Genomic DNA, 14,031 nt, shown 5'->3' with positions numbered 1-14,031 from the left:
TACTTAGATTCACTGTGACTGATATGACTGCTCTAGAGTTATTACAATGTTTAGAGCCTAGAGACCACAGCTACAGCTAAAGAGTTTACAGCCTAGTTCTCTAAGAACTGGGATGACAGATTCTCTATAAAGAGACATGAGGGCTCCATACACACTAGCGTTTTTTTAAGCTTCTAGAAGCTACTATTAGCTACTATTAGCATTTTTTTTTTGGCTCCTAGAAACGAAATAGTGTTTTCCTATGTGTCCATGTGCACTACTTTAGGCTTCTAGCCAGAGGCGTAACTAGAACCTTCAGGGCCCTGATGCAAGAAACCATGAAGGGCCCCCCAGACCCCTGGCCGGGGCCCTTACCTTCAAGCCCAGGGCTCTTCCCACTAATCCTGGGGCTCTTTACACTCGTTGCATGGCCTTTTATTACGGTCCCGCAGCAGGATTCTTTCACAAGTTCTGCAGTGGGCCCCCTTCCTGCAATCTTGTGGGCCCCCTTCCTGCAATCTTGGGGCCTCCCCACAGTGGTGCAATGCCAGGGTCCGGTCGCAAGTGGACCTTTGCGATCCTGGAAGTTCACCCACTGGTTTGCTACCGGGCCCCCTGGAGCATGGGGCCCGGTAGCGATTGCAACCCCTGCAACCCCTGTAGTTACGCCCCTGCTTCTAGCATTTTTTGAGCTTCAGCTTCTAGAAGCAGAAAAAAAAGAGTTTTTTGGATCGTTTCTCCAGCAGAAAGAAAATGCTGAATGCTACTAAATGCTCCTAAATGTTCCTAACTGTTTTAACCTTCCTAGCGGTATTCTCGAGTGTGGCTCGGGGTTAAATTTCAGTGCCAAAAGCGGTAACCCCGAGCCACACTCGGGGTACCGCTAGGAAGATCGCTGGATCCTGGTAGAGGGGTTACTTACCTTGTCACCGGGATCCAGCGATGTATCCCAGCGGTGTGTGGCGGCGGATCTTCCTCCCGATCCTCTGTGTGCCCCGTCTTCCATCTCCTGCAACGTGACGTTCGCAGGGGGGAGGAACCGGCGGCAAATTCAAATGTAAAACACACCAAACACACTCATACATATCAAAATAAAATAAATTCACATTAGATTGCCCCCCAGTGCCCTTTCCTGCAGTTTTACTGTACGTTTTATGTATATATATATATATATATATATATATATATATATATATATATATATATATATATATATATATATACATAAAACGTACATACGTGTATATATATATATATATATATATATATACATATACAGTATATATATATATATATATACATACATACATGCATACTTTAACTTATTTATAGTTTTTTATTCAATTATAATTTATGGTTTTGTGTTTCAAACTTTATCATACCCGAGCTGTTATATAGAAGAACGCACAGAGAAAAAAAAAAACAATTGTAAATAGTTGGTTTGGGCTGCTCATTCTTAAGAATTACATGCAAAATAATGATACCGCTTTCAGCACCTAAAATCCGAAAGAATCATATCGCCAGGGAGGTTAAATGCTGCTAAAATGCTCCTAACAGCTTTTTCTGAGCTTTTTTTGTTCTTCATGTACTGCAAAAAAGCTAATAAAATGCTAATGCTCCTAAAAGCTTCTAAATACTTCTAAAAGCTACTAAAAGCTGGAACAAAAATGCTAATATCAGCATTTTCCATCCAGCGTTTTCTTCTAGCTTTTTTTCAGCTTATGAAAAATGCTAGTGTGCATGGAGACTAAAGACAATCTGTGCTTTCCACACTCGCCATTAACTTTTTTTATGCACCTCTGCAGCTGCCAGGAACAAAGAAAAGTCCTGTCTAAGCTACAAGTTGCCAGAATGATAGCTTACACAGGGTGAGGGAATCCCCCATGTGGCACCACTTATTGGCTCCTTGCTGTCACAAAGAGTGAGTCACGTGTTTCTAAATGGAGCTGCAAGAGAGAAAAGGAAAAATATTCTAGGGAAGGGTAGAGAATAAAAGCAAGTCTATTACTTTACCCAAAATAGGTGAATCCCTGGTTTGCTTTAAAGTGGATCTGTGCTCAACTGGTTACATATAGCTATATTATTAATTCTGCTAAGGTGAATAAAGAATGACTAATAATGAGGCTAAAAAAGCTAAATTTCTTGAATAAAATTCTATTCTAGTTTCCTCTAGTGAGATTTGCATAGCCTAAAGCCTAGGTACTTTTGTGTTCTAATGTCTGCTACAGTAGAATGGAGTCAAGCGTCGAAGCCCCTCCCCTTGGAGGTCAACTCCCGCTTGGGCAAAAAGTAGAAAAATCATTCTCAAACATCTTTAACCACTTCATGACTAGGGTAAATCAAAAAACCTTTTTTTTTTATTATAAAAGGAAAACTAGCACAATATAGTTTAAAAAAAAAAAAAATATATATATATATATATTAACTTGTTGTTGTATATTTCTTGCTATTACCATAGCCTATCACCAAAAAAAACCAAAAACAAAAGATAAATTCTCATGCTCCTGGCAATCACAATGATACCACATATATGTATGTTGTTTGTTGTTTGTTGTTTGTTGTTTGTACCCACAGTACGGTCCAAAAACAATAGTGTGCATTTGCTTCTTTTTTTTTTTTTTTATTCCTACCTAAAACATACTGACACTGATACTAACTAACTAAAAAAAAAAAAAAAAATGTTTTTCTTTAAGCATACCTAAAATACACTGAACCTGACCTTTGACCCTGCCATTGACCGATTGACTAATCCCTGATCTACCTATTTTGTTACGTATTTTACCTGTTTTTACCTGTTTTTTTTACACACACATTTGTCTCTGTTTACATTTTTCTTCTGTAGCAGAAGAAAAAGATACGATATATATTTCTCTACATTCAAAGGCAAAACAAAAACACAGGGGTGGGCTGCACAGTGAGGGATCACTGTGATAGCCAATCAAAGGTTACAGCTTCCCGGTTTCTGATCTTTAGTGCGGAGCCCGGGGCTCTCGGTGAGAGGCTGGTTTCTATGCTGGGAGTGTGCTGTGCAGCACACTCCCCACACTAACACATGTATGCAGCCTGGCAGAAGAAGACCCACTTCTGTGAGGGCACATACATCTGTATATGTGGCAGGAAGGCTTTAAACAAAAAAGCATACAGTATATTCACCTTGTCACTGGTGCTGTTCCCTGAAGACTCAGTTAACGATTCAGTGCCACTTCTCTTTTGAGTATAGTGACATCTAATGTCATTCAACTCACTTCCTGTGAACCTAGGGCAGGTGAATGCATAGAGAGTGGTGCCATTCTCTCCAGAATTTAGGATCTGCCCACCAATGTCACCGAACTAACACCTGAAGTATGTATAATTATTTTTTTCTTTCTAGTTAATTTAGGGACACAGGATTCAGTAATTCAGAGACAACTGGGTTAAACTGCAACTTCAGGAAGAATTGGAAATTAGAAAACAAAAAACAAAAAAAGCCAGCCAGGTATAACCTTTCCCACTCCCATCATACTTTGTTTTTTTGCTAGTGCCCTCACAGAATGGATGTCTTTTACTCTATTGAGAAGTTTGAAATTTTTTTTAGCCATTTTCTCTTTTATTGAGATTATTTTCTCTTGAATCAATACTTCATCTACATGCTGCTGAGCTGAGTCCTTTACTTCGCGGGCTTTGTCCCTGAGGACAGGGACAGGTCGTTTGCGAGGCCTGGGCGTACGCATAGCCTGCTAAATGCTCGATGGCAGGCTGGGATTCCATAAGGTTCTCTGTCCTGGGACACCAGGACAACCAGTCCGATTCCCAGCTCCGCAATGCTGTAGTCTTCCGAAGTCTGACTAACTAAGCGCAGGAACAAATAAAAAGCTATTAGTGCAAAGAAAAACACACTTAGCAGAAAATAAAATGTAATAAAACAGAGAAAAGGCTGAGACTGTAGCCCCAGCACAGGGAAGCCTGCCTACTCCTATCTAGGCAAAAGACAAACTGAATTGGGAATGAGGCTAGCCGGGGGTATTGGACCAGAGGGACAGCCCCCTGTAGGTGTGTCTATGCAAAGTTTTGTGTTTTTAACAAAATCTTCTGCCTAGCTTACTTCTGTGGATAAGAGGTCAATACCCATAAGTGAGACTGTATGAGTGGGCGGTGACTGTCAGAGGATGTAAGAGAAATATATATATATATTTTTTTTCAGAATTGTCGCTCTTTTTTTGTTTATAGTGCAAAAAATAAAAATGCCAAAAGGTGATCAAATACCACCAAAAGAAAGCTCTATTTGTGGGGAAAAAAAGGACATCAATTTTATTTAGGTCGACCGCGCAATTGTCAGTTAAAGTAACGCAGTGCCGAATCACAAAAAATGGCCTGGTCATTAAGGGGACAAATCCTTCCGGTCCAGAAGTGGTTAAACAGCCAAAGCACAGAAGATGTTGGGTCGGGATGTAAACAAGAGGAGGTGACCACTGCGGGATTGAGCTACGTAAAAATCTGATGAAGGAACGGGTTGGCTGGTTTAGGTCAGAGAAAGTGGGCAAAAAAAAGATAAAATCACTTTTTATAAAAAAGAAAACGCATCGGTTGCTAACTGCAGACAGGCTACATTTAAACAATGCAATGTTTATACTAGCCAGGGCTTGCAAGTACAGCTCTCAATGGAAAAACAAAGAAAATGAGGAGGTGATAAATTATATCTGAAAAGTTTATTGGTGTCTTTAGTTTTATAAGTAAATTCAATTGCTTGTTACTGTTTGGAGCTGAAGATGAAGTAACATAACGTCTACATCGAAGTTCTGTGTCTATGGGTGGTTTGTATTAGTCAGTCACAGTTTATGATTGAAGTGTTTTCTTTGATTCTCTAGATACTTGAGCTCTTTGGAATCACTCATGAAGTGTTTTTGTTATGGTTTTGTTCATTTACCTGCTGTTATTATCTGCATAATTGTTACAAGCTTAAGGGAAAAATCAAATTTATCATAAATTGCTAAAGTAGGCGGTAGATAAACATACAGTATCTTATAAGATATTTATCAAGTCTATAAGAACGAATGCCTGTCTTACAATTAAGCCAGTTATTAACATTTAAAGCACATGTGTCAAACACAAGGCCCGTGGGCCAAATCCGGCCTCCCAGGCCATTTTATGTGGCCCTCACATCTCTCCTGCGGCTGTGGCACCCCCCTCACCCCCCTCATCTCCACCCCCCCACCCCACTTCTCCATGCAGCCACAGCACCCCCAGCCCTCCAGTTGGTCCTTCTCCAGACACTGCACTTTCTGCTTACAAGCTCTGCCCCAGCCATTCCCAACAGTAGCACAAGTGTAAGGGGGTTGCACTGTGATGTAAGGGAGGGTGGGGGGGCTCTTGACATCTAATGTAAGGGGGAGTAGGGTGATCTGGACATCTAGTCTTACAGATAAAACTGGCCCTTTGAGAGAAACCATAATGGTTATGTGGCCCACGATAAAACCAAGTTTGACACCCCTGATTTAAAGTGTTACTAGACCCAGGACCCTGCATTCTATATCTGGTCTCCTACAGTACATGGAATATGGAAATGCAAATATTTTAGTAAATATAAACTTATAAATACCTTTTCTCATCAGCAGTATATAGCAGCTTTGTGACTTGTATTAGTTCCTAATAAAGCTTGTAGGAGGAGTTTTCATGCTCCTCTGACCCTTTGTCTGGACATTGCTGATTGGCCCTGTGCTAATCACATGCACTCTTCAAAAAAAAAAACACTTTCTAGCAATACACACCAAACTGAGCAAGCACAGCCCATCCCCTGGCTCTGTAAATATCCGGTTATTTTTTGAAGATAGTGGAAGATGATCAGAGAAGACAGGATCAAACAGTCTTTTTAGACAATGCAAAAGATTAACCCATTAGGTTCCACAGTGAGTATAACAAGCATGCTTTACTGCAGTGGTGTCCAAACTTTTTTCAAAGAGGGCCAGATTTGATGAAGTGAACATGCGTGAGGGCCGACCATTTTGCCTGACATTCTTTGGACCATTAAAATTAAATGCAAATTAACTATTTTATGCAAAGTTTATTGCAAACGGCATACTTTTCATTTCATCACATGGATGACAAATCTAAACAGGTGTTATGCCAGTTATCATGGAGAGAGCGCTGGTCCTGTCATACTAGTGCCAAATTTATTTGTGTTTTTAGTGCTCCCTTATCAGGCTAAAGCCTCATACACACGATCAGATTATCGAACGATCTTGCGTCCGATTTTTGTTGCATGCTTGTCTCATATTGAAAGTGAAGAGGTTACTTTCATATGAAAATTGTTTTGTATGTGTTCTTTCGCTTCTGAGCATGCCTAGTCTTGCTATTACGTTTTTTTTTTCGTACGATAACTGTACTAATTAAAGGAAAATCAGACGTTGTGTTGACGTATGATAACAATTTTATAGCCTGCACATCCAGATTTTGTCGTCCGAAAATTCATTATCGGCTGTTGAAAGCACTATACTAACAATCCGAAAATCGGCAGATCATTCGTCGGATGAAATTTTACTTCCGATTTTCATATTGTGTGTAAGGGCCTTAAGTCTGAGGCCATATTGAGCAAGGGATATAAAGCTAGTGGGGGATGGGCGGTGGATGTTAACATTTAGTATATTCACAAGTAACATGGGTGTTGAAAGATCCAGAGATCCCAGTGGTCCTGAGCAGCGCTCTGGGATTCACAGGGGCCACAACAATAGATTTTTCCAAATTATCTGTGGGGCCATATTAAAGCAGCCTGAGGGCCGCATATGGCCCGCGGGCCGGACTTTGGACATGCCTGCTTTACTGCATATACAGACTGATTTTACTGCTGTGGGTTTGGCAACACTTTATGGTTATACCCTGAAAAACTGAATATTTAATTTTGTCTGAGAAGGGATAAGCAAACTTTTTTTCACAAATTAGATTTAATGGTAGATACTTAGATTATTAGGCTAGCCATACACACTAAGATTTAGCCCACAGGACTGAACAGGAGAAATCAATAGATTCCCCCATCCATGCTAAACTGCATGGAAGGAGGAATCTCCTATCCTGGTGATTGTATTCCGACTGCCACTGCACCCATGGATGTCAAGAATATCTAACCTTTCCATCTGGCTCTGATTTTTCTGATCAAAGTTTGTTGAGCTGGATGAGGCTGACAGGGTCATCCATGGTTCACGTTTCAGCATATATTATACATGTGCAGAATGAAAAAATTAGTTTCGTTTTGATTTGTTATTTGCAAAAATTGGTTTAGTTAAATCCATTTAATCTGTTTGTTTTCGGAACTCTTTTGTTTATTCCTATTCAAATTGATTCAAATTTTCCTGAATTTGAAAAGTTTTCGAATTAATTTTGAATAGTTTTTGAATTCAAATAGTTTTCAAACTCGAATTAATAAAGTTTTCAAATTCGAAAAGTTTTCGATTTGTTTTCCAATTTTCAAAGACAATAAAATAGAAAAAAGAAGATAAAGGAATAGAATAGAAAAAAAATAGAATAGAATAGAAAAGAATATAACAGAAAATAAAAGAGTAGAATATAATAGAGTAAAACAGAACAAAATAGAATAGAAAATAAAAGAATAGAATAGAGTAGTTTAAAAAAAAGAATAGAATAAAATTAAAAAAAATGTAATAATCTTCTGATATTGGAATAGAAAATAATATAATACAAAAGAAAATAATTAAAAAAAACAATAGAAAAGAATAGTAAGAATATAACCATTTCCCAACATTTTTGTAGAAACACATTTCTATTAATATATGAATAGAATGGAAAAGAATGGAAATGGAATGGAAAAGAATAAATAAGAATAGAATAGAAAATAACAGAATAGTATAGAAAAAACAACAGAATAGAAAAGAAAGATTATAACCATCTTCATATTCTAATCTATTCTTTTCTATTCTGTTCCAATTTGAATTGATTCTATTTGAATTTTGGAAAATGATTATATTATTTCTATTCTATGCTATTGTTTTTAGAATTCTATTCTTTTTTTATTTGTTTATTCTAGTCTATTCTGTTATTTTCTATTCTATTATTTTCTATTCTATTATTTTCTATTCAAATTTACATTTGTTCTATTTAAAATTTTAATTTCAGAAGATGGCAAATATTCATTCTAATCTATTCCATTCTAGTCTGTTGTTTTTTTTTCTATACTATTCTGTTAGTTTTTATTCTATTCTTATCTATTCTTTTCTATTGTATTCAAATTTGAATTGATTCTATTTGAATTTTGGGAAATTCTTATATTCTTTCTATTCTTTTATATTCTGTTTAATTATATTCTATTGTTTTTTTAATTCTATTCTTTTTCTATTTTTTTATTCTATTATTTTCTACTATTTTCTTATGTATTCAAATTCAAATGTATTTGATTTGAAATCTGAATATTAGAAGATGGTTATATTCTTTCTATTTTATTATACTATTTTTTTTTTAATCTATTCTATTTTTTCTATTCTATTCCTTTACTTTCTATTCTATTTTATTCTCTTTGGAAACTGGAAAACAAATTGAAAACTAGTTTTCAAATTCGAATTAAATTAAATTTGAATTTTGTTTGAATTTTCTTTGTTATTTTTCGCATTCGTTTAAATTCAGTACTACTGTATTCGAAAATTCGGATACATCCCAGTTTTTGAAAACAGAAAATTTGTCATAATTTCAGTTTGGAACTAAACAAATTGCACATGTCTATAGCAGGTATAAGCAAAACTTGAGCTGTCTATTGTCAGCATATGTTTTTCACACTACTGTGTTGTGCCACCCTATCATTATGAGCATTTTCACTGACCCATGTTTTGTTTTTTACCATGATGGTATTTTAAAAGACAATAAAGCATATTTTAATTATGGGTATTGCTTTTAATACATATATTGTGAGTTGGTTCTATTGGGTTCACAGAATACTTGTACATTACGGGACACTACCTTTCAGTGTGCCCTCCTACTGCCAAGTGACTGTTGTGCTCCCTACCGACTGTTTCTACTCCCTTGCTACTGCTGATGTTTTTGGCTAATTGTCTTTTACGGTTAGAGTCTTGGCTTTGCCATTAGGCATCCATGATTAATGTAACTCCTGCGCATGCAACAGAAATTACATCATCACAGTACCTGTCTCAGCACATCTTACAGATGAGCTGGTAGTGTAGCTTGTACTTCGCACACAATAAAAAGCCATGCAAAGTTTTGCTATGCATGTCTCTTCTGCAAAACAAAAAAAACTCTACCTCCCAACAGATTTTTTTTTTTTTTCAAAAAAGTTTTTTATTGAGTTTATGCAAAGATGTAAAAAGTACATAAAGTCTCTTGAACAGTATAACAATATATTTTTTGACTATAGTTCAACTATAAAGTTCCAAGAAGCAAAAAAAAAAGGGAGAATTATTTTTTTGTGATATGTATAAGTATACCAGTAACCAAATTATTTGAAAAATATACCTTTATCAATTTTTATATTTAAAAACATGTATATATATTGTATCGCAAACAAAATTCTGTGCATTCCACTTTGTATTTAGACAGTATATCTTGAAGACATTAGCTCTATAGTAATGCTGCAGTGCAGCAGACTCCCTCCACCCAAAAATAAAATAAAATAAAATAAATTTTAACATAACTTTACATACCAATATACTGTAAATATACAGTATCCACATATATATATATATATATATATATATATGAAATGGAAGGATTTTTCTGTCTTGTAGATGTATTAAAGTACTTGTTAGGCAGTTCGTTCTGTTACATGCTCCTGTGTGTCTATAGGTTCAGAAATTATTCCTGAGATTTTTATTAGTGTGATAACATTTTATTGCTAATGATGGATGTGAGCATTAGTCCAAATATACATGGCACAGTATCACAAAACAACTGTCTCCTCTCACAGAGAATTGCACTTTGAAGTCAAACTCAGCTGTTCAAAAGGCAAATCTAAGAAGCGCCCATAGATTTTACTACACAGGGGTTTTACTGCTTTTTCTGTAAACCAGTCTTTCAAATGAGCTTTTTCTAAAGGGTTTCAGTTCTTTTCTTTTTGAAATAAATTTCTGACTTGCTATTTTTATTGGTATGACTCATTCTGTGGGTTCCTATGGAGAAGTCCAAGTTCTTTCATTTGGGCACTGGACTCCTGGCTTGTTCTGTCTTGATTTTACCCATTTTGTGAACGCCTAGAGAAATGTATCAATCCTTTCCTTTATACACAAAAAGCTGTCAGTGTTTTATAGTAGTTGGATGGTCACTGCTCACCTTGATTGCTCCATGGTCCCTGAATACATAGCCAAAGACCCCTGAGATTCCAGGACTTTATACTGGACCAGTATCCTGAATTGACCCAGTTTTCCATACAAACACTCTCCAGCCCACCCTTAGACATTTCTTACCAAGGTGATATTTCTTACAAGTAGTGGCATTGGGGTTGATTTACTAAAACTGGAGAGTGTAAAATCTGCATAGAAACCAATCAGCTTCCAGGTTTTATTGTCAAAGCTTAAATAAACAAGCTGAAGTTGGAAGCTGATTGGCTATCATGCACAGCTGCACCAGATTTTGCACTCTCCAATTTTAGTAAATCAACCAACCAACCCCTTTGCCCTTGAAATGGCAAAAAAACTGCTCTACTTGAAAAGGCAGTTTCTTCTTTTTTATTTTCATCCATTTCTAAGCACAGTTCAATCTACAGAATGTGCACATAATGCTGAGAAATCAATAAAAGGCATTAGCCAGTATTCCTTCCTATGAAAAAAAAAAAAAAAAAAAACGTAAAACATCATAATGCCTAATTTTGCTGATTTGACAATTTGTTGTCTAGGTATTTGCTAGTGGGGTGAGTTTTGCTGATTCAGTGGAAATTTTGATTAGTTCCTTTATTTCTGTTTGGGAGCCACTTAACAGCATTCTTCAGCCAGAAAGTTCAAATTACAGAATTTGCTAACAGTGCCAAATCTGGTTTTGCAGCAGAACCATAAAACACGGAGTCACGTATGAGCGTACGACTTTACATTGTTGTTTCTTTATAAGGTGATGGTAGGATGTACATACCAAAGGTAATGTATAAGGGCAGTAACGCATAACCAGTCAGGATCCATCATTTAATCTGACAGCAGTAATCTAAAGTCTAACTGGTTACTATGCTTATTACATCTTATACATTACCAGTGCTCATTGTGCTGCCTAATTGAAAAGGTCTGTATGAGTGGATTTATGATGACTGGTGTCATCAGTTTGATGGATATACAGTAGGCTCAAACCTACAACACTTACATCTAAATATAAATCTTACCATACCTCCCAACTACTTACTTTATGAGACAGTCGGGATTTTCACCCCATAATGGTCTAAAAAGGGCTTAGCCAGATCGTGATTTTGGCAGGGTAGAAAATTGCTTTATGTCAAGATTTTGTGGAGTCTTTTTTCTCTTTTTTTTTATGAATAATGCATGTATATGGATGGCATCACAGCTAAGAATGTATCTTAAAGAGATTGCAAACTAAAAAAATAAATGAATAAATAAAAAATAATAAAAAAAAAAAACCCTGTAAGACAAAGGCATAATGAGCTAGTACGCATCGCATACTAGCTCATTATGAAATACTTACCTTAGAATGAAGTCCCCGCAGTGCCGCCCGCTCAGCAGTGATACGGCTGACATTTTCGGATGTACTGCTTCCTGGTTCGCGTCCTCCGGGCCATCGGATTGGCCAGAGGCGCGATGACATCACTCCTGCGCACGTGCGCGGGAGCCGCCGTTCACGGCACAGGGCTCTGGGGGAATGGCACACAGGTGGTCGTTTCTTCAGAGCGCATGCACCAATGACGTCATCGGCTGCATGAAAAGTAAATATCTTCTAAACGGTGCAAGTTTAGGAGAAATTTACAGTACCTATAGTTAAGCCTTTTTATAGGCTTACCTATAGGTGAAACCTACAGAGGGGGGTTTACAACCTCTTTAAAATCAGCCTAATTTTGCCACAAAACATGGTACTTATATACTGCATGTGATGATAAAATATGACTAAATTATAAATCCATATGCTTTGGGGGCCAGGCTCAAATAGTAGTGGCAGTAAACCATGCATGGAACAGGAAAACCCAGAAACAGCCCTGCACTTTTATTCAGCAGGGAAGCAAACTCTGTTTAACCAGTTCTGGACCGGAGGGATTTGCCCCCTAATGGTCAGGCAATTTTTTGCGATTCAGCACTGCGTTATTTAACTGCACCCAAATAAAATTGATATCCTTTTTCCCCACAAATAGAGGTTTCTCTTGGTGGTATTTGATCACCTCTGCGTTTTTTATTTTTTGCGCTATAAACAAAAAAAGAGCGACAATTCTTAAAAAAAAAAACAACAATATTTTTCACATTCTGCTATATTACTTCCCCCCCCCCCCCCCCCCCAAATGTAAAAATCAAATTTTGTCATCATTTTAGGCCAATTTGTATTCTGCTACATATTTTTGGTAAAACAAATCCCAATAAGCGTATTTTGATTAGTTTGCGCAAAAGTTATCGGAAAGACTAGGGGAAAGATTTATGTAATTTCTATTTATTTATTTTTTTACTAGTAATGGCGGCGATCTGCGATTTTTAGAGGGCCTGCGACATTGCGGCAGATCGGACCCCTAACTGACATTTTTGGAGGGACCAGTGACATTACTACAGTAATCAGTGCTAAAAATATGCACTGTTACTGTACTAATGACACTGGCAGGGAAAGGGTTAACTCAGGGGTGATCAAAGGATTAAGTGTATGCCTAGGGGGTGTTTTGTAACTGTGGGGGGATGGGCTTGTGGAATCAACACAGAGACCTGTGATCCTAAATATGAGGATGTGCTGATTCCTGAGAGAACTACGCTCTGCTGTGTTTACAACAGCAGACCGCCGTTCTATCTCCACGGGGAGTGATCGCAGGTGCCCGACAGCAACCGCAGGCACCGGCCCCGTGAATTAGCTTCCCCGCTGGCTAATGGGGGCGCAGTATATCTGCGGTGGGTGGTCGGCAAGTTGTTAATAAAGGAGGGCTTTGTACAGCAAGTCATAGGTGGAATTTGAGGGGTTGCAGGGTTCGCAATGGCAATTCTGCACATGCCTCCCACGGCCATTGGGCTGAGAGAGGAGCTAGTGATAGCCCCGCGTCTACATATCTGTACAGGAAGAAAGGGAAGGAGATCTGCACACAGGAGCCATCTCCCCAGAGGACATTACCGGCTCTGCCACACTCATTTATACAGTGCCCTGCAGAGCCTGCTCTTTATCACAGCCAAGGCTCCATCATGTCCTGAGGCTGAAGAGTGCTCCGAGGATACAGCGAGGAGGGAGACCCCATATGGAGGATGGGATCAAAGGATGACGGTCTTCTCTACCTGAAAAGGGGGCTGTTGGAGAGGAGCCCGGACTGTTAGATTTGTAGCAAGTCCATAGTATAAAACAAAACATCTGCTCATCCAAGCAATTAACAAAACTCAGGTCACTTCCTGACCAACAGAGTGCCCCTTAATGGGTTTCCCAAAACAAACAGGAAGTATAGGTACCTTTCTTCTCTTTTATACTCTGTAGCTCCTGCTGGATTTTGCTTTTAATCCCCTTGTGGAGTCTGCCATTTGTGGATGAACATGTTATGGTTACACCACCTATCACATTGCTTTATTCTTTTTATATGGACTATAAACTGAAGTACTTATGAATAAATGGTTGTGGAATGTATCTTCTGAGTTTCCATTATTTCTTATGTGGAAATTTGCTTTCATATACAAGTGCTTTGGATTTCAAGCATGTTTCCGGAACGAATTATGCTCGCAATCCAAGGTTTTACTGTATAGTCTTTCTTAACAAAAAGTTTTAGGGGTTTAAAGGACAACTAAAACTAAAATTCCTCGGTTCCCTAAGGTAATCTAGGGGAGATCCAGGTTAACAAACAACAGCTAAAAAGATGTAATGCATTTATTGGAGCTCCCTTGCCAAAGTGTTCCTCTCTGTGTTATTACTGCATGCTAGTGCCAGATCCAAAGGTCAACACTTATTTAGCAATATTTCTTCAAGTAA

At 37.8% G+C, this 14,031-nt stretch overlaps 1 protein-coding gene across 3 annotated transcripts in view; it reads right to left on the bottom strand.

Annotated features, from left to right (window-relative positions):
* Positions 1 to 14,031, bottom strand: part of NYAP2 (neuronal tyrosine-phosphorylated phosphoinositide-3-kinase adaptor 2) — a 323,386-nt gene that overhangs the window by 55,460 nt on the left and 253,895 nt on the right. The gene's annotated exons all lie outside the window — the stretch shown is intronic.

This window comes from Pelophylax lessonae, assembly GCF_965119305.1.
Source record: "Pelophylax lessonae genome assembly, chromosome: 3".
NCBI classification, from domain to species: Eukaryota; Metazoa; Chordata; class Amphibia; order Anura; family Ranidae; genus Pelophylax; species Pelophylax lessonae.
This window is presented reverse-complemented; position numbering and strand designations above follow the sequence as displayed.